Below are 23,019 nucleotides of genomic sequence, written 5' to 3'. Positions count from 1 at the left end.
TATTTTTTATATAAACATTTAAACTTACAGGATTTTTCTCCAAAAAAAAGCATTAGATATACCACACAATTTTTGATGTGGAACAAATTTTGATGTTATAATTTAATTATTTTTACTGTCAATTATCAATTATAAGACTCAAGTATTATTGATTTCTAATAGAATTCTGTGGGATCAGAAGACATTTAAACATTTTATATTAATTGAGATCTTCGATTTATGGTATAGAATGCTGAAAAGAGTATTATGCTCACTCTTACAACAACAACAAAAAGCTCAGATAATCTTTAAAATTATAACTTTACTGAGATACAATGGATAGCTGATGTCACAGAGCAAACAACAAACTCAGAATCTACGCAAACACAAATAGAGCCAAGGACAAACAGGACCCAGGTACTTGCTTATCTGGAGCAGACGCCAGACACCAAACCCTAATAAGCAAATAAGAATTTAGTCAAAAATGTTATGGAATATCTGAAAGCTGATTGTGGGGTAGCATAAGAGAATAGAACCCTTAGGAGCCACAGATACCAGGAAATTTATACTCACTTTGTCTCTTTCCTACACACCTTACCATGTGCAGATGAAAAAGACTGGAGGAGGAAAGCCCTAAGAAAATCTTCCTAGTGGTCCAAGCCTGGGGAAAGGAAGAGCAGCTAATTTAAGAAAGCCACAAAACTCCACACAGATCATCCTACCGAATTTCTCCTATGAAAGAAATATAGAAGGATGGATGTACAATTGCAAATAAGGGGATGAAACAGGAAAATTAATATTACTCCTGGAATGGAGAAGAGATACATTCTGGGCCCAGACTATTAGAATTCTCCTACAGCTGAGGAAATGACAGAATAGTTTAGAAGCAACTGGGCACAGTGGCTCACGCCTGTAATCCCAGCACTTTGGCAGTTCACTTGAGGCCAGTGGTTCGAGACCAGCCTAGCCAACATGGTGAAATCCCATCTCTACCAAAAATACAAAAATTAGCCAGGCATGATGCTGCATGCCTATAATAATCCCAGCTACTTGGGAGGCTGAGGCACAAGAAATGCTTGAACCCAGGAGGCAGAGATTGCAGTGAGCCGAGATCGCAATGCTGCGCTCCAGCCTGAGTGACACAGCGAGACTCTGTCTCCAATTAAAAATAAATAAATAAAAATAAATTTTTAAAAAAAGAATTTAGGAGGTCTCACCTCTGAGATCCAGGGACATACCACCTGCCTAATAATTAGTCTCAATCAAAAAACATAAAATGCTTCCCACACACTCCAGTAAAAGTTGAGTAATAAATAAAAATAAAAATAGTCTAATGCTAGGGAATAAAAATGAGAAAACTTTCTAGGAAACTATAATCTAAGGAAAGAAGAATGATAGAGGAAGTTGAATCCTGGGATAAACGAAAGATAACTACAGCAAGATATAAAGCAGAATAACTATAGCAACAAAAAAATTCAAATCAAGCTAAACTCCTAACTAGATTGATACCAAGTTTAATTAAATCCAAAGTAAGGCACAAAAAGAAATAAATAAAAATTAGAGCAGAAATCAATGCAATTAAAGAAGGTAATCAATGGAGAAAATAAATAAAACCAAAAGCTGATTCTCTGAAAAGATAAATAACTTTGATAATTCTCTAGCCAGGCTAACAAAGAAAAAAAGAAAGAGGTCAGTAATTACTAACATCAGATATGAAAGAGGGGAGGTAACCACAGATCCAATGGACATTTAAAGGCAATAAAAGAATATTATGAACCACTAATAATCTAGATGACAGGGACCAATTGCGTGATAGATACAGTCTGCCAAAACTCACACAAGAAAAAATAGACAATCTGAATAAGCTTATAACTATCAAAGAAATCAAATCAATGATTAACAACCTTCCAAATAGAAAACATCAGTCCCAGATGGGTCTGCTGATAAATTCCATAAAAAATTTAAGGAATAAATTATACCAATTCTTCATAATCTCTTTCAGAGAATGAAAGTCCTAACTTATACTTTGAAGCCAGTATCAGCCTAACACCACAACCAGACAGATATTGTACAAAAATAAAACTACAGACCAATACCTCTCATAAACACATATGCAAAAATGCTCAACAAAATATTAGCAAATCAAATCCAAAAATGAGTAAAAAGAATTACACACCATAACAAGTGGGATTTATCTCAGGTATACATGGCTGGTTCAGTATTTGAAAGTCAATTAATGTATTCTATCACATCAACAGACTAAAGAAGAAAAATCATGTGATCATATCAATAGATTCAGAAAAAACTTTTGACAAAATCTAACAGCAATTCATGATAAAAACTCTGAGCAATTCATGATAAAAACTACTAGGAATAGTAGCGAACGACTTCCTCCATTTGATAAAGAATATATGTAAAAAAACTTACAGCTAACATCTTACATAATGGTGAGAAACTAGAAGCTTTTTTACCAATATCAAACACAAGGCAAGACATCCCCTCTCACTACTCCTTTTCAACATTGTACTGGAAGTTCTAGATAATGAAATAAAACAATAAAAGGAAATAAAAAGTATATTGTTTAAAAGGAAAGAAATAAAACCACCTTTATTTCACAGGTAACATTATTTTTTATGTATCAACTCTGAAAGAATTGACAAAATGCTCCTGGAACAACTAAACAATTATAGTAAGGTGGCAAGACACAAGGTTAACATACAAAAGTCAATTGCTTTCCTATATAATAACAATTAATAAGTGGAATTTAAAATACCATTAATATTAGCACCCAAAAACTAAAATACTAACAAACATGTCTAACAAAATATTACAAGACTTATATGAGAAAAACCACTAAACTCTGATAAAAGAAATCAAAGAAGAACTAAATAAATAGAGAGATATTTTCTGTTTGTGGATAGGAAGACTCCATGTTGTCATGATTTCAATTCTCCCCAACTTGATCTATAGATTCAATGAAATTCCAATCAAAATCCCATCAAATTATTCTGTGGATATCAACAAACTGATTCTAAAGCTTATATAAAGAGGGAAAAGACCCGTAACAGCCAACACAATATTGAAAGAGAAGAACAAAGTGGGAGGACTAATATTACTCAACTTCGAGACTTACTGTAAAGCTATCTAATCAATATACTATAGCATTGGCAAAAGAATAGAAAATAGATCAATGGAACAGAATGAGATTCCTGAAATAGAGACCCACATACAGTCAACTGATCTTTGATGAAAGAAGAAAGCAATATAATAGAGCAAAGACAGCCTTTTCAATAAATGATACTGGAGCAATTGGATATCCACATGCAAAAATAGATAAATAAATCTAGATACCAACCTTACACCATTCACGAAAATTAATTCAAATGTATCACAGACCTAAATGAAAAACACATAACTATAAACTTCCTGGATGATAGAATAGGAGAAAATCTAGATGACTTTGGGAATGGCAGTGACTTTTTACATGACCCTAAAGGAATGATTCATGAAAGAAAGAATTTATAAGCTGGATTTCACCAAAATTAAAAATATCTGCTGTGTGAAAAGATAATGTCAAAAGAATGAGAAGACAAGCCATAAACTGGGAGAAAATATTTGCAAAAGACACACCTGATAAATAAGTATTATCCAAAATATACAAAGAACTCTTAAAACTCAACAGTAAGGAAAACAAAAACACAATTGAAAAATGGGCCAAAGACCTTAACAGACACCGCACCAAAGAAGATACACAGATGGCAAATAAGCACATGTAAAGATGTTTCACATCTTACGTTATCAGGAAAATGCAAATTAAAACAACAATGAGATACCACCACACATGTATTAGTATGACCAAATCCAGAACACTAAAAACAAATCTGTTGAGGATGTGGAGCAACAGAAATTCTCATTCAATACTGGTGGGAATGCAAAATGATACAGCTACTTTGGAAGACAGTATAGTAGTTTCTTATAAAACTAAACATACTCTTCCCATAAGATCCAGCAATTGTTCTCTTTAATATTTGCCCAAAGGAGTTAAAAACTTATGTGTATGCAAAAACCTTCACGCAGATGTTTATAGCAGCTTTTCTCATAATTCCATAACTTGGAAGCAAACAAGTGGTCCTTCAGTAGGTGAATGGATAAATAAACTGTGGTACATACAGACAATAGAATATTACTCAGGACTAAGAATAAATCAGCTATGAAGCCATGAAAAGTACAAAGGAAACTTAAATGCATATTACTAAGTGAAAAAAGCTAATCTGAAAAGTCTACATACCATGTGATTCCAACTATATGACATTCTGGAAAAGGCAAAACAACAGAGCCAGTAAAAAGATCAGAGATGTCCAGGAGTTAGGAGGAAGGAGAGGGATGATAAATTGGTAGAACACAAAGGATTCTTAGGGCAGTGAAACTTCACTGTATGATAGTATAATAATAGACATATGTCATTATACACTTTTTCAAATCCTTAGAACATACAACACCATGAATGAACTCTTGCATAAACTATGAAATGAACCCTAGTGTAAATTATGTTAACCACATGGGAGCAGGAGATATATGGAAATCTCAGAAACTTCCTCTTAATATTGCTATGAATAAGAAACTGCTGGAAAAAAATAGTTTTTAAACAAAGAAACTTCTTGGCTAGGCATGATGGCTCACCTAAAATCTCAGCATCCCAGTTCTTTGAGAGATCAAGGGAGGAGGACTGCTGGAGGCCAAGACCAGCGTGGGCAACATAGCGAGACCCTATAATTTTTTTTTAAATTACCTGGGTGTAATGGCACATGCCTGTAGTCCTGGCCACTCCAGAGGCTGAGGCGGGAAGGTTGTTTGAGACCAGAAATTTGAGGTTACAGTGAGCTATGATTGCACCGCTGCACTCCAGCCTGGGTGACACAGCAAGACCCTGTGTCTAAAAAAAAGAGAAATCTCTCAACTCATAATCTAAACCCAGCAAGAATGTTTTCATAAAAATGGAGAAGAAAGATATTTTACACACGAACAAAAACACATAATTCATTGCCAGCAGAAGTATGTCACAAAAAATGTGAAACAAAGTTATTCAGATAGAAGTAATATGGCGCTGAAACGGGAGGAGTTCCCTTATCCCCCACGAAAGGCGTGCGACAGGGGTGTGGCTCACGTCTAGGGGGGAGAATGCAGATGGGTGGGTTGTGGGGAGCGTTTTGGGGCTCCGACCCCACGGCAGTGTCTAGGGGCGAGTGTTTACAGCTCTCGGAGCCCCACTGGGCCTGTGTTACAGTGTGCTCTTTCAGTTTTGCTGTCTGCAGGCGGCTTGTCTTAATCAGCTCAGTTAGACCCTCCACCTTAGGGCAAAGACAGAGGGCTTTCTGTATCCTGGGTTCTTGCCCTAGTGTACTGGAAAAGTCGGATCACACGTGGGCTTGGAGGATGGGTGAAAGGTTTTATCGAGTGGTGGAAGTTGCTCTCAGCGAGGTAGATGGGGAGCCAGAAGGGGGATGGAGTAGGCAGGTGGTCTTGCAGGTGGAGTTGGGCCACTCAGCGGCCGGACTCTCTTCTGACTGTCCTTGACCAAATTCCAAGTTGTCCCACCGTTGATGGGCTGCGGGCGTCTGTGGTGTCTGTCGGTGTGTTCTTCTGCTCCTTCGCGCCTCTTGACGTCTAGTGCTTGTGTGTGTACCCGCTACGGTCTCTCGGGTGTATATGGCCATAGGATAGGGGGTGTGGTGGGCCAGAATGGTCTCGGAAAATGCATTTGGTTGTGAAAACAGGAGTGCCTGTTCTCACTTAGATCCATGGGCACAAGCTCGAGGGTGGAGCCCTCGCCAGGGACCCCACCCTCTCTACCCAGCACTTCCCTGCCCTCCTCCCATATCAGTGCTAGAAATTTTTTTTTTTTTTTTTTTTTTTTTGAGAGGGAGTTTCACTCTTGTCCCCCAGGCTGGAGTACAGTGGCGCTGTCTCGGCTCACCGCAACCTCTGCCTCCCAGGTTCAAGCGATTCTCCTGCCTCAGCCCCCCAAGTAGCTGGGACTACAGGCGTGCGCCACCACACATGGCTAATTTTTGTATTTTTAGTAAAGACGGGATTTTGCTATGTTGGCCAGGCTGGTCTCCAACTCCTGACCTCAGGTGATCCGCCCACCTCAGTCTCCCAAAGTGCTGGGATTACAGGTGTGAGCCACTGCCCCCAGCCAGTACTAGAAACTTTCTATGCAAAGAAATGAGAAGTGCTCCTCTTTATTCTTTTACAAAAATTGTTCTCACTTCTTTATCTAGATTTCCTCCCTCCCATTGTTTTGTATTACTTTAGTATCTGCCCCATGTGTTGATTCTTGGGCATCTTCTTTCCAGTATCACGGCTTTAACACCATCTATTTGCCTGTTGCTCAGAACATTATCCCCATTCTGCACTTTTTCCCTGAACTTCAGAATCTTAGATCTAATGCCTACTAAACGTTATCAGTTAAATATTCAATAAGTATCTCAAATTTATTCTGTCCAGACCTGAACTCTTCTTCTAGCTGTTCATGCTAAAACCTTCCATTCAATCTTGACTTATTCCTGTCTCTCATATCCTACCTTTAGCAAATCTAAACTCTATTTTCAAAACATATTCAGAATTCAATTACTTCTCACCACCTATTGCATATTAATAAAAGATACAAATGTTCACATAGATTACGCCATAATCTCCTACTTGATGTCACTGCTTCTACCCTTGTCTCTCCAGAGTCTATTCTCAACACAGTAGCAGCGATCCTGTTAGAATATGACATTCATCTATCTAATAACACTCAGTGTATTCACAGCTTAGAATAAAAGCCAAAGTCCTGAAATGGCCTGACACACTAAAGTTAATCACTACATCCCCAGACTTTACCTCTCTGACCTCATCTCACCTAACCTCTCCTCCTTTCAGTTCTCTTCAGCAAGACTGTCCTCGTTGCTATTCCTCTAACATACCAGGACTCTCCTAGTCCGTCATCTTTGCACTTGCTGTCCACTTGATCGGAATGCTTTTTTCCCAGATAGACACGTGGCTTATTCCCTTACTTTATTTAAAACTTTGTTTCTGTTACCTTTTGAGTGAGGCCTTATCCTACTGTCTATTTAAAATTCCAACCTTTCCCATCATAGTCTGTACTCTCTACTCTCCTCTGACCTTTTTTTTCTATAGTATGCTGTATAAGTTTTTTAAAAATGTGATTTATTTTCTGTGTCCTGTGCCAGAGATACTATTGCTCAGCAAACATTAACCCTTATTTTGCAGATCATTTGAAGTTAGGAAGGGCCAGTTGGTTATATGGCCTATATTCATGTGACTAGTTCTTCTAGTCCAAATGACATGCACCATGTCCAGGCTAAACATTAAAAGTAGGGTCTCTTTCCATGCTGAAGTATTCAAGGAGGAGGCTACATGTTCTGGAAGGCACAATTACTGAATAAAGAAGTTTCCATCAACCTGGATTCCGGAGTGACTCATGAATATCATCACCTCTAGAAACCATGATGGACTTGCAGTGTGTCCGTGAGTGAGAAATGAACTTTTGTTGTGTTAAGCCACTGAGCTTAGAGGGTTGCTTGTCACCACAGCATAATTTAAACTATCTTGATCTTGACAATACTTTCCCTCCGTGAAAGCAATAATATTTTTTCTTTTTCATTTTTGTTAATGTATGTATTCGCATAACATCAGACAACTAACACATAGTTGCTAAATATTTGTTGAATGACTGAATAAATAATAAATGAGTGAAGTGTATCTATATGTTAATAATATTGTATTCCTTAACAATTCAGTATACATTAAACCTGTGTACAAAGGTTTGTTTAATAAGTACTCTGTATTTAGTCTATAGGCTCACTGAAATAAAATGTGCCCAAATCTAAATAAGTGTCTGATGAGAGAGATTAAAAAGTTATAAGGCATGGGAGCATTTTTTCTGGTGTGAGGTGGTTCTGCTAATTGTAGAACATCTAGAATCTCAAATGTATTCCATTTGGAATTCTAGTGGTGCCTCTGTCCTTCCCAATGAATAGAATGTTGAAAAAAAAAAAACCCAATTAAAAAAAAATAGAAACTCTGAAGACTGGAACTATCCTCATCTAGAAAACTTGATTTTTGTGAAAATTACTAATAAATTGCAAAAAAAAAACCATTTAGCTGTCAGAAGTTTCCTCTAAAGAGAATGAAAATGTTTTATTTGATATTTGAATAATTTGAAACACTGTTGGAAAATGATGTTATAAAAAAATTTTGAAGACCTAGAAAAGGGATTGACAAATTTTTCTGTAAAGTATTTTTAGACTTTGCAGGCCACACATGGTCTCTGTCATATATTTTTCTGGTTTTTTGTTTTGTTTTGCTTTGTTTTTGCTATCTTGTTTGTTTTGTCTTATTTTTAACCCTTTAAAAATGGGAAAACCATACTTAGTTCTGGGGGCATACAAAAACAGGCTACAGGCAGAGGGCCGAATTTAGCCTGCAGGCTGGCCAAAATTTGCCAACCCCTGTCCTAGCTCTCTCCCTTTACACTCTTAAAAGTTTTTGAGGACCCAAAGAGCTACTGTTTATATGAGTGGTATAATATTGACATATATAATATCAATATTTACTGTATTCAAAATTAAAGCAGAGAAAGTTCTAAAACATTAATTCCTTTTCCAAAAACCAAAGTTAATTCATTATGTAAGATATAATTAATATGTATTTATGAAAATATATTTTTTCAAAATAAAATGAGAAGCAAGTATTTTACATTTTTGTAAATTTGTTTAATGTCAAGTACTAGAAGATGAATGGATTCTCATATATGCTTCTGCATTCAAGGTATATATTGTTTTGGCTTAAATATATGTAGACAAGATAGTCTTATACACGTATGTAGTAGGAAAAGATAAGAACATTTTAATAGGCTTTTCAGATGATTGTGAATATTATTTTTAAATGCTACATCAATACTCATCATGTCATAGTTTCTTAAAAGGTAGTTGCAATGTAGAATAGGAAACCATGTCAATGAACTTTATAAACTCTGTTACACTAAAATGTATATGTCTGTCTTGGACTTTGAATAGTTCTTTACCCAGTCATAACTTTACAAGCATTGGTCATTTGGAAAATATTGGTTTACTAAGCTATGCATACCTACAAAATGTTGACTCTTTTATTACTCTAAATGTTTAACAAGCGTGTTAATTAATATCACCACCAATTGTGTGATAAAAGTCTTTAAATATTAGAATAACAAAGTGATAGACATTCTAATTTTAATTTTAGGTTGATATCTCACATTTTATTGTTGAGAAAATACTGCCATTTAATGTCCTTGAAGTGACAAGCCCTTTTCATCATTTTTGACAAAAAATGCATCAAAATTTCAAATCTGAATAAACAAACTTTGTCCATAATTTTTCCAAGTAAAAAAAAACTTTTATTTCATGAAAGACTTATCCTAGCTTGCAATTTAAACAATGGCACACTTGCTCTCTCTCAGAACAACTGTCATATTTTGGTATGTAACAAAAGTGATGACATGGTCAATACTAGAGATTTAGTAAAATTAATAATATTTATTGCTTCATGAAAGATATTCTTAATTAAAACTTGTATTTTTTTCCTGTGACTGAGCAGTGGTGATGAACAGTGACTATTAGTTGAGTTCAGTTCAATTACTTTGATTCATGCTAGGACACCATAGTTTTATCCTCCATTGCTGTTCTATTGTTGTTGCAAACATCAACACAGTGAAAAAAGTAAAATAGCATAACACATTATTATCATAATGATTATTATCATTATTATTATTTTAGCCTGTGGTAAACTTGAAAAGGTCACAGGGACTACTGTGTGTCCACGGATCACTTTAAGAACCGCTGTCTAGAAGTTATAGTTTGCAAGGAGGCAAACCCCTCCCTGCCAAACCTAAGCCTATCTTCCAAATGTTGGTGTAAGAAACTCCACAGATCCTGTCTCCAGTGAAGAAAGCATACCTTTTAAAGAAAGAAAAGTGTGTGTGTGTGTTTGTGTGTGTGTCTGCATATGTTTAAAAACTGCAAATTGTCCTAAAAGCATACAGCAAATAAAGAGACATTTATTCAAGACAACCTAAATAATCACACAGTAAGAACAAGGAGCATTTGTGGCATTTGAACCATGACCCATTTCTTTCCTTTCCCTTCCATCTTAGAATAGTAGAACCTTCAGCCTAGTCTGGAGCAACCAAGAACATAGACTCCCTCTCCCTCCAGCTGCAATATCTTTCAGGAGAATTAAGGTCAATTAAAATCTAGGATATCTTCCAGGAGAGGCAGGCTATCCGCGTTTCTCATGCCACCCAGCTCTCTGTTACAGTAGCCCTATTCCAAGGCAAGAATAACTGACCTAGCCCCATTCTAGGAGAGAAGCTAAACCCCAGGCACAGGAGTTGTAGAATGCTGAGACCTTGTTAACCTTCATCCCAGCTCCCTCGTAAGTCTGAGTGAGCTTGTCCCTTCCATGCTGGGAGGAATAAACTAAGAAGAACAAAGGTATGCAGTTCCCACCAGTTTCCTGCTTGTAAAACAGTGTGTCACTCAAAGACAAGGGAAACAATATCCCTACACTCAGCTTTAGAGCAGTGGTGCACAGATTTTGTTCAGGGGGAGAGAAGACAATAAGAAGAGAGAGCTCTGAAACACTCCCCAAAAGACCTGACTTTATTTGGAAAAGAGTATGGGGAAAGTTCAAGCTTAGGGACAATCTTGAAAACAAATAAGAGGATAATGGGAGCTCCATGAGGGTGGTGAGCTAAACCATTTCCAATATAGAAATCTAACAAAGAGAGCTAGAGACAGAGACGGGTAGTAAGAGGGTCCTCTTGGGTTGGAATGAAAACCAAAAATGAGTCTCAAAGACTACCCTGGCAAAGAGTATCAAATTTAAGAAAAAAGCAGAAAAATATCCAAAGAAATAATGGCTGAAAACTTCCCATATTTTTAAACTTATTTTTTAATTTGTGTGAATGTAAGGCGTTCAAATGCAGTTTTGTAACACAGATATATTGTGTAGTGGTAAAATCTAGCCTTTTGGTATAATCATCATCCAAATAATGTACATAAATAATTTCTCATCCTTTACCCTTCTCCCACTGTCCCAACCTTCCAGGTCTCCAGTGTCCATTATTCCACATTCTATGTTCATTTGTATACATTATTTAGCTCCCACTTATAATTTACAGCATATAGTTTTTGATTGTACTAATTACCTAATCTAGGTATTTGCGTAGAGATTGTACTAATTAATATTCCCACCAACAATGTAGCAGTGTTCTCTTTTCTCTGCAGCCTCACTAACATCTGTTGTATTCTGACTTTTTAATAATATCCATTCTGACTGGTATAAGATCGTATCTCATTGTGGTTTGAGTTTTTATTCTTCTGATTAGTGATGTTGAGTTTTCTTCATATGCTTATTGATAATTTCTATGTCTTTTGAGAAATGTTTGTTCATGTAATTTGCCCACTATTTAATGAGGTTATTTGATTTTTAAAATTGTTGTTATTGAACTGTTTGGATTTCTTATAGATTCTGGATATTATTCCCCTGTTGAATGCAAGTTTTACGAAAAATTTCTCTTATTCTGTAGGTTGTCTGTTCACTCTGTTATTTCTTTTGCTATGCAGAAGCTTTTTAATTTAATTAAATCTCATTTGTCTATTTTTGTTTTCGTTAAATTTATTTTTGAGGTGTTAGTCATGAATTTTTTTGCCTAAATATATGTTCAGAAGAGTTTTTCCTAGGTATTCTTCTATCTTTTTATAGTTGTAGGTTTGGTATTTAAGTCATTAATTCATTTCGAATTAATTTTGTGTATGGTGAGAGTTAAGAATCCAGTTTCATTCTTCTTCATATGGCAAACCATTTTTTCCAGTACTATTTATTGAATAAGATGTCTTTTCCCCAGTGTATGTTTTTGTTGACTTTATCAAAGATTAGTTGGCTTTAGGTATGTGGCTTTATTTCTGGGTTTTCCATTCTGTTCCATACATCTATTTGTCTATTTTTATACCAGAACCACACTATTTTGGTTACTATAGCCTTGAGGTAATTTGAAGTCATGTAATGTAATGCCTCTAGCTTTGTTCTTTTTGCTAAGGTATGCTTTGCTATTTAGGGTCCTTTTTGGTTCCATATGAATTTTAGGATTCTTTTTTCTAATTCTGAGAAAAATGATGTTGATATTTTTATAGAAATTACATTGATTCTGTAGATTGCTTTGGGAAATATGGTCATTTTAATGATATTGATTCTTTTGATTCAGAACATGGGATATTTTTACATTTGCTTGTGTCATCTATGATTTCCTTCATCAATGTTTGTTGTTTTCCTTATAGAGATCTTTCATCTTATCGGTTAAATATATTCCTAAGTATTTTATTTTTTGTAGTGATTGCAAATGGGATTGGCTTCTTGATTTTGTTCTCAGTTTGATCATTACTAGTGTATAGAAGTTCTACTGATTTTTGTACAGTGATTTTGTATCCTGAAACTTTACTGAACCGATTTATCAAATCTAGGAGTCTTCTGGAGGACACTTTAGTGTTTTCCATATGCAAGATTATATCATCAGCAAACAGATAATTTGACTTCCTCTTTTTCAGTTTGGTACCTTTTTTGTTTTTCTTGCCTGATTGCTCTGGCAATCAGATTCTTCCAGTACTATGTTGAATAGGAGTAGTGGATATGAGCATCCCTGTCTTGCTCTAGTTCTTAAGGAAATGCTTTCAATTTTTCCCCATTCAATATGATGTTTGCTGAGGGTTTGTCTTATATGAATGTTATTATTTTGAACATTCATATAATTATCCTTGAATTATTCTTGCCTGATTGCTCTGGCAATCATAGTACTTCTGGTGCTATGTTGAATAGGGGTGGTGAATATGAGCATTCCTGTCTTGCTCTAGTTCTTAAGGGAAATACTTTCAATTTTTCCCCATTCAATATGATGTTTGCTGAGGGTTTGTCTTATATGAATGTTTTTATTTTGAAGTATGTTTCTTCTATGCCTAGTTTGTTGACGGTTTATATCATAAGAGGATTCTGAATCTTATCAAATGCTTCTTTTGCATCTATTGAGATGATCACATGATTTTTGTTTTCTGTTTATGTGGCAAATCACATTTATTGATATACATATGTTAAACCATCCTTGCGTCTCTGGAATAAAATCCACTTGGTCATGATGAATTATCTTTTTGATATGTTGTTGGACTTGGTTTGTTAGTATTAGGTTTGCTAGGATTTTTGCATCTATGTTCGTCAGGGATATTGGTCTGTAGTCTTTTCTGTTGTGTTCTTGCCTGGCTTTGGTATCAGGGTAATACTGGCTTCACAGAATGAGTTAGGGAGGAATACCTCCTCCTTGATTATTTGGAAGAGTTTTAGGAGGATGGGTACCATCTCTTCTTTGAATGTTTGATAGAATTTGGCCGTGAATCCATCTGCTCCTGTGCTTTTTTGAGGGGGGAGTTTTTTTAATTACTGATTCAATTTCACTACTTTTATTAGTCTGTTCAGGATTTCTGTTTCTTTATCATTCAATCTTGGGAGGTTGTATGTTCCCAGGAATTTATCCATTTCCTCAGTTTTCAAGTTTGTCCATGTATGGTTTTTCATATGTCTCTGATGATTGTTTTTTATTTCTGTGGTATCAGTTGCAATGTCTCCTTTTTTCATTTCTGAATATGTGTATTTTGGATCTTCTCTTTTCCTGGTTCATGTTGCTAGTGGTCTATCAACCTTATTTATCTTTTCAAAGAAACAACTTTTCATTTCATGGATCTTTTGTATTGTTCTCTTGTTCTCAATTTCACTTAGTTCTGCTCTAATCTTTGTTGTTTCTTTTCTTCTGCTAGCTTTTGGCTTAGTTTTTTTCTTGGTCTTCCAGTTATTTGAGGTGAAATTTTTGGTTGTTAACTTGTGATGTTTTTATTATTTTGATGTAGGCATTTAATGCTATAAAATTCCTTCTTAGCACTGCTTTTGCTGTATCCCAAAAGTTCTGGTATGTTATATCTTGATTTTCAATCATTTAAAAATATTTTAAATTTTTCATATTAATTTAGCCATTGACCCAAAGATGGTTCAAGTGTATGTTGTTTAATTTCCATATATTTGTATGATTTTGAGAGTCCCTGTAGACTTTGATTTCTATTTTTATTCCACTATGGTCCAAAAAGATACTTGGCATGATTTTAAATTTTTAAATTTTTTGAGACTTGTTTTCTGGCCTAACATATGGTCTATCTTGGAGAATGTTTCATGTGCAGATGAGAAGAATGTATATTCTACAATTGTATATTCTACAAATATATGTTAGGTCCATTTGTTCTAAAGTCCAATTTAGGTCCAGTGTTCCTTTTGTTGATTTTCTGTCTTGATGATTTGTCTTATGCTGTCAGTGGGGCATTGAAGACATCCACTATTATTGTATTGCTGTTTATCTCTTCTTTAGGTCTAGTAATTGTTTTATGAATCTGGGTGCTCCAGTGCTGGTGCATATGTATTTAGGATGATTATATCTTCTTGGTGAATTGATGCTTTTATTATTATATAATGACCTTCCTTGTCTTTTTTTAAACTATTGTTTATTTGAGGTCTGCTTTTCTACATAAGTATAGCCACTACTGCTCACTTTTGCTTTCCATTTTCATGAAATATCTTTTTCCATCTCCTTACATTCCATCTGTAAGTGTTTTTAAAAGTACGGCAAGTTTCTTGTAAGCAGTATATAGTTGGTTCCTGTTTCTTTATCCATTTCCACAATCTATATCTTCTAGATGGAGCATCTAACCTATTTATATACAAGGTTGACATTGATATGTGATGTTTTTTTCCTGTCATAATCTTAACTGTTATCCAGTTGCTTTGTAGATTCTTTGTTTCTTTTTTTTTCTTTTTGTCTTTGTGGTTTGGTGTTCAAGTGTGTTGCCATTTTGTTTCTTTCTCTTTCTCCTTTGTGTAATTGTTTTATGGGACACTATGAGCACTATGCACTTGTGTCAGCAGATGTTGTAATGGGCTGTGCATGTTGACCTGCTAGCCAGTAGGAGGCACTTGTCAGTGAAAGCCAGCTGCAGTGGTAGCAGTCGAGTTTATGCTTCATCTTTGATAACCAGGAGATATACTTGGGTGTCACAGGTGATGGACTGGGCCTTGGAACTTCCAATGTTTCCAATCCTGTGCTCTGCTTCCAAGATAGGGGTGGGGTTGCAAAGCTTGGCAGGACTAGGACAAGCAAGTCTGCACTTGGGTCATGCAATGGCAGGTGCAAGTGCTGGCCCTGATGGGGGTTAGAAGGCAGTTCTTAAGCCCCTGGAGAACTCTCCAGGAAGAAATGGAGCAATTGATGACGTTCTATGAGTTAACATAGGGAAGGAAGGGCAGCTTGGGCTCCAAATGCTAGCATGCGGTAGTGGGAACCGCCTCCATTCCATGCTCTCAACTTAGTGGGCTCCCTCCTGTGGCCTGTTACTGGTAGCAAGCTGAGACAGCCAGGCAAATCACAAGCAATTTGTCTTCGTATCATAAGACTGCTAATGCCATTAAACTCCCTGCCCAGGATAAAACCATAGCTCCCAGGCCGAATGCCTCCCAGTCCAGTCCTGTGAAAGGGGGGCACCCAACAACCACACTTACAGCTGGAGCACACACCACACTCACCTCTCAGGTCTGGGTGTGGAGTCTCCTCCCTGCTCAAGAATAGGTTGCAAATACCCATCTGGAGACCATCCAAATCAGTGACTGCCTCCTATCCTGGCTGGCAGGTTCCTCTCAGCCCACTCCCCAAATTTTATTAAAAACATAAATCTACATATTCAAAAGTGAAATGAAATCCAGCTAAGATAAATGCAGATTCAACATAGTCCCAAAACTATATGAAGTAAAAACTGACATAGCAGAAAAACAATTCAACAATAAGATTTGGAGAATACATTACCCCCAAGTTCAATAAGGTATGGAACAACTGGAAAAATATCAATAAGAAAGGCTTGAACAACACTATATACCAACTAGACCTACCCACATCTATAGCACACTCCATTAACAATAGCAGAGTACATGTTCTTCTGAAGCACACAAGGAATATTCTTTAGGATAAACAATATGCTGGGCCATAAAAACAAGCCTCAATAATTTTTTTTTATTTTACAGCTGTTTTTAAATTTATTTTTATTTATTTATTTTTCTATAAGTTATTGGAGTACAGGTAGCATTTGGTTACATGAGTAAGTTCTTTAGGCATGATTTGTGAGCTTTTGGTGCATCATTCACCCCGAGCAGTATACACCACACCATATTTGTAGTCTTTTATCCATCGCCCCCCTACCTCTCTTCCCCCCAAGTCCCCAAAGTCCATTGTAGCATTCTTATGCCTTTGTGTCCTCATAGTTTAGCTCCAACGTATCAGTGAGAACATACAATGTTTGGTTATCCATTCCTGAGTTACTTCACTTAGAATAATAGTCTCCATTCTCATCCAGGCCATTGCAAATGCTGTTAATTTATTTCTTTTTATGGCTGCATAGTACTCCATCATATATATATATGTATATATATAGATATATATATATATATCACAGTTTCTGTATTCATTCATTGATTAATGGACATTTGGGTTGGTTCCATGATTTTGCTATTTTGAATTGTGCCACTAAAAACATGCATGTGCAAGTATCTTTTTTGAACAATGACTTCTTTTCCTCTGGGTAGATACCCAACAGTGGGATTGCTGGATCAAATGGTAGTACTACTTTCTTGGTTCTTTAAGGAATCTCCGAACTGTTTTCCACAGTGGCTGTACTAGTTTACATTCCCGCCAGCAGTGTAGAAGTGACCCCTGTTCACCGCATCCATGTCAGCATCTACTGTTTTTTTATTTTTTTCATTACGACCATTCTTGCAGGAGTAAAGTGGTATCACATTGTGGTTTTCATTTGCATTTCCCTGATCCTTAGTGATGTTGAGCATTTTTTCATACGTTTATTGGCCACTCATATATCTTCTTTTGAGAATTGTCTATTCATTAGCCTACTTTCTAAGAGGATTTTTGGTTTTTTCCTACTGGTTTGTTTGAGTTTGCTTCTATAACAAACTGGATATTAGTCCTTTGTCAGATGTACAGTTGCAAACATTTTCTCCTACTCTGTGGGTTGTCTGTTTACTCTGCTGACTGTTCCTTTTGCTGTGCAAAAGCTCTTTAGTTTAATTAGGTCCCAGCTATCTATCTTTGTTTTTGTTGCATTTGCTTTTGGGTTCTTGGTCATGAAATCCTTGTCTAAGCCAATGTCTAGAAGGGTTTTTTCAATGTTATTTTCTAGAATTTTTATAGTTTCAGGTCTAAAGTTTAAGTCCTTAATCCATTTTGGGTTGATTTTTGTATAAGGTGAGAGAAGAGGGTCCAGTTTCATTCTCCCACAGGTGGCTAGCTAATTAACCCAGCACCATTTTTTGAAAACGGTGTCCTTTCCCCACTTTATATTTTTGTTTGCTTTGTCAAAGATCAGTTGTCTGTAAGTATTTGGGTTTACTTCTGTGTTCTCTATCCTGTTCCATTGACCTATGTGCCTATTCTTGTATCAGTACCACACTGTTTTGGTGACTATGATCTTAAAGTATAATTTGAAATCAGGTAGCGTGATGCCTCAAGATTTGTTCTTTTTGCTTAGTCCTACTTTTGCTATGTGGGCTCTTTTTTGGTTCCATATGAATTTTAGCATTTTTTTCCTAATTTTGTGAAGAAAGACAGTGGTATTTTGATGGGAACTGCATTGAATTTATAGATTGCTTTTGGCCATATGGTCATTTTCACAATATTGATTCTACCCATCTATGCGCATGGGATGTGTTTTCATTTTTTTGTCTCGTCTATGATTTCTTTCAGTAACGTTTCATAGTTTTCCTTGTAGAGGTCTTTTCACTCCTTGTTTAGGTATATTCCTAAGCATTTTTTTTTTGCAGCTATTGTAAAAGGGGTTGGGTTCTCGATTTGATTTTCCACTTGTTCGCTGTTGATGTATAGAAGAGCTACTGATTTGTGTACATTAATCTTATATCCATAAACTTTGCTGAATTTTTTCTCTGTTCTAGGAGCTTTCTGGAGAAGTTCTTAGGGTTTTCAAGGTAAACAATCAGATCTTCAGCAAACAGTGATGATTTGACTTCCTCTTTACCAGTCTGGATGCGCTTTATTTCTTTCTCTTGTCTGATTGCTCTGACTAGAACTTCCAGCACCATGTTGAAGAGGGTTGCTGAGAGTGGGCATCCTTGTCTTGTTCCAGTTCTCATAGGGAATGCTTTCAATTTTTCCTCTTTCAGTATTATGTTGGCTGTGGTTTTTGTCATAGATGGCTTTTATTAATTAAGATATGTCCCTTGTATGCCTATTTTGCTGAGAGATTTAATTATAAAGGGAGGCTGAATTATGTCAAATGCTTTTTCTGCGTCTATTGAAATGATCATGTGATTTTTGTTTTAATTCTGTTTATGTGGTGTATCACATTTATTGACTTGTGTATGTTAAACCATCCCTAAATCCCTGGTATGAAACCCACCTGATCATGGTGGATTATCTTTTTGATATGTTGTTAGTTAGCATTTTGTCAAGGTAGTATTTTGTTAAGAATTTTAGCATCAATGGTCATCAAAGATATCAGTCTGTAGTTTTCTTTTTCGGTTATGTCCTTTCTTGGTTTTGGTATTAGAGTGATGCTGGCTTCATAAAATATATTCGGGAGGGTTCCCTCTTTCTCTATCTTATGGAATAGTGTCAAAAGGAATGGTGCCAATTTTTTGAATGTCTGGTAAAATTCTGCTGTGAATCCATCTGCCCTGGACTTTTTTTTTTTTTTTTTTTTTTGGTAATTTTTCAAATACCATTTCAATCTCATTGCTTGTTATTGGTCTGTTCAGAGTATCTAATTCTTCCTAATCTAAGCTAGGAAGGTTATATTTTTCCAGGAATTTATCCATCTCTTCTAAGTTTTGTAGTTTATGTGCATAAAGGTGCTCATAGTAGCTTTGAATGATCTTTTGTATTTCAGTGATGTCAGTTGTAATATCCAGTTGTGCTTCTTAGTGAGGTTATTTGGATTTTCTCTCTTCTTTGCTTAATTAATCTTGCTAATAGTCTATCAGTTTTATTTATATTTTCAAATAACCAGCTTTTTGTTTCATTTATATTTTATATCGTCTTTTTTGTTTCAATTTCATTTAGTTCTACTCTGATCTTGGTAATTCCCTTTCTAATGCTGGGTTTGGGTTTGCTTTGTTCTCGTTTCTCTAGTTCCTTGAGGTGTGACCTTAGAATGTCAGTTTTTGCTTTTTCAGTCTTCAAGATGTAGGTGCTTAGGGCTATGAACTTTCCTCTTAGTATCACCTTTGCTGTATCCCTGAGGTTTTGATAGGTTATATCACTACTGTCATTCAGTTCAAAGAACTTTTTAATTTCCATCTTGATTTCATTTTTGGGCCAGTGCTCATTCAGGAGCAGGTTATTTAATAGATTAATCAGATTAATAGCAGATCTCTGGTTTGCAAGGTTCTGAAGGTTCCTTTTGGAGTGAATTTCCAGTTTTATTCCACTGCAGTCTGAAAGAGTGCTTGATACAATTTCAATTTTCTTAAGCTTATTGAGGCTTGTTTTATGGCCTATCATATGGTCTATCTTGGAGAACGTTCTATGCACTGTTGAGTAGAATACGTATTCTGCAGTTGTTGGATAAAAATGTTCTGTATACATCTGTGAAGTCCATTTGTTCCAAGGTATAGTTTAAATCCATTGTTTCTTTATTGACTTTCTGTCTTCATGAGCTGTCTAGTGCTGTCAGTGGAGTATTGAAGTCCCCAACTATTACTGTGTTGCTGTCTATCTAATTTCTTAGGTCTATTAGTAGTTCTTTTATAAACTTCGGATCTCCAGTGTTAGGTGCGTATATGTTTAGGATTGTGATATTTTCCTGTTGGACAAGGCCTTTTACCATTATATAATGTCCCTCATTCTCTCTTTTAACTGCTGTTGCTTTAAAAGTTTTTTTTTTTTTTTTTGTCTAATATAAACATACTCTTCTGGTGTCCATTTGCATGAAATGCCTTGTTCTACCGCTTTAAGTTTATCTGAGTCCTTATGTGTTAGATGAGCTTCCTGAAGGCAGAAGATAGTTGGTTGGTGAGTTCTTATCCATTCTGTGGTTCTGTATCTTTTAAGTGGAGGTTTTAGGCCGTTTACATTAAATGTTAGTATTGCAATATGAGGTACCATTGCATTCATTGTGCTCTTTGTTGCCTGTGTGCTTTTTCTGTTTTTGTGTTTTTGCTTTTTAACTTGCATTTTTGTTTTATAGGTCCTATGTGATTTACGCTTTAAAGAGGTTCTGTTTTGATGTGTTTCCAGGACTTCTTTCAAGATTTAGAGCTCCTTTTAGTAGTGGTGGGTTGGTAATGGCAAATTCTCTCACAATTTGTCTGTCTGAAAAAGACTATCTTTCTTTCATATATGATGCTTAGTTTTGCTGGATAAAAAATTCTTGGCTGATAATTGTTTTGTTTGAGGAGGCTGAAGATACAGCCCCAGTCCCTTCTAGCTTGTAGGGTTTATGGCTGAGAAATCTGCTATTAATCTGATAGGTTTTCCTTTATTGATTACCTGGTCCTTCTGTCTCACAGCTCTTAGAAGCCTTTACTCCACCTTAACTTTGGATAACCTGATGAACATGTGCCTAGGTGAAGATCTTTTTGAAATGAATTTCCCAGGTGTTCTTTGTGCTTCTTGTATTTGGATGTCTAGGTATTTGGATGTCTAGGTCTCTAGCAAGGCCAGAAAAGTTTTCCTCCAATATTCTTCTGAATATGTTTTCCAAGCTTTTAGAATTCTTTTCTTCCTCATGAACACTGGTTATTCTTAGGTTTGGTCTTTCAACATAATCCCAGAATTCTTGGAGGCTTTGTTCATATTTTCTTATTCTTTTTTCTTTGTCTTTGTTGGATTGGGTTAATTTGAAGACCTCGTCTTTGAACTCCGCATTTCTTTCTTCTACTTATTCATTTCTATAGACAAAGACCTCATGACTAAAACACCAAAAGCAATGGCAACAGAAGCCACAATTGACAAATGGGATCTAATTAAACTAAAGAGCTTCTGCACAGCAAAAGAAACTATCATCAGAGTGAACAGGCAACCTACAGAATGGTTTCAATCTATACATCTGACAAAGGGCTAACATCCAGAATCTATAAGGAATTTAAACAAGTTTACAAGAAAAAAACAAACAACCCCATCAAAAAGTGGGCAAAGGATATGAACAGACACTTCTCAAAAGAAGACATTTATGCAGCCCACAAACATATGAAAAAAAGCTCATCACTGGCCATCAGAGAAATGCAAATCAAACCACAATGAGATACCATCTCACACCAGTTAGAATGGTGATCACTAAAAAGTCAGGAAACAACAGATGCTGGAGAGGATGTGGAGAATAGGAATGCTTTTACACTATTGGTGGGAGTGTAAATTAGTTCAACCATTGTGGAAGACAGTGTGGCAATTCCTCAAGGATCTAGAACCAGAAATACCATTTGACCCAACAATCCCATTACTGGGTATATACCCAAAGGATTATAAATCATGCTGCTATGAAGACACATGCACACGTATGTTTATTTCAGCACTATTCACAATAGCAAAGACTTGGAACCAACCAAAATGTCCATCAATGATAGACTGGATAAAGAAAATGTGGCACATATACACCATGGAGTACAATGCAGCCATAAAAAAAGGATGAGTTCATGTCCTTTACAGGGACATGGATGAAGCTGGAAACCATCATTCTCAGCAAACCCACACAGGAACAGAAAACCAAACACTGGATGCTCTCACTCATGAGTGAGATTTGAACAATGAGAACACATGGACACCGGGTGGGGAACATCACATATTGGGGCCTGTCAGGGGGCGTGGGGCTAGGGGAGAGACAGCATTAGAAGAAATACCTAATGTAGATGACGGGTCGATGGGTGCAGCAAACCACCATGGTACATATATGCTTATGTAACAAACCTGCATGTTCTGCACATGCATCCTAGAACATAAAGTATAATAAAAAGTATATACAAAAAAAATTTTTTAACTGACTCAAGGTGAAATAGAAAATTTGATTACATCTATAACAAGTAAAGAGGTTGAATTTGTAATTAAAATACTTGCCATAAAGAAAAGCAGAACTCAAATGGCTTAACTGGTGATTTTTACCAAGTATTTAAGAATTAATACCACTGTGTACAAACTTCTCCACAACCTAAAAAAGGTAACACATCCTAACTTATTCTATGAGGACAGTGTTCTTAATTAAAAAGACCTTACGAGCAACACACACACACACACACACATACACACAAACCTACATACCAACATCTCTTATAAATATAGATACAAAAGTCCTCAACAAAATACTAGAAACACAGAACCCACAACATATGGAAACATATCATTACTGAGTTGGATTTATCCCAAAAATGTAAGTTTAGTTTTACATCCAAAAATTCATTATTACAATACACCTTAATAATATAATAAAGGACAAAAGCCACAAAACCAACACTCATTAGTGAAAACCATTCAGAAAACTAGGAATAAAGTTGAACTTCCTCAATTGGATAAGAAAAAGGATCTATGAAAAGCTTATGGCTAGCATCATACTTAATGGTGAAAACTTACAGGATTTTTCCTAAGATCAGGGAAAAAAAGAGATATTCTCCTTACCACATCTTTTCAATGTCATACTAGCGGTACTATGCAGGGCAATTAGACAAGAAAATGAAATAAAAAGTAGGCAAATTGAAAAGAAAATGGTAAATCTATAATTGCAGAGTTATATAACCTTATATACATTTCTAGGATTCCACTTAAAATTTATTAAAATTATTGAAGAAGTTCAGCAAGGTTACAGGTTACAAGATCAGTCTATAAAATTCAGCTGCATTTCTACACACTGGCAA

This window comes from Pongo pygmaeus, chromosome 2 (assembly GCF_028885625.2).
Source record: "Pongo pygmaeus isolate AG05252 chromosome 2, NHGRI_mPonPyg2-v2.0_pri, whole genome shotgun sequence".
NCBI lineage: Eukaryota > Metazoa > Chordata > Mammalia > Primates > Hominidae > Pongo > Pongo pygmaeus.
The sequence above is the reverse complement of the archived record's forward strand: the minus strand, read 5'-3'. Positions refer to the sequence as shown.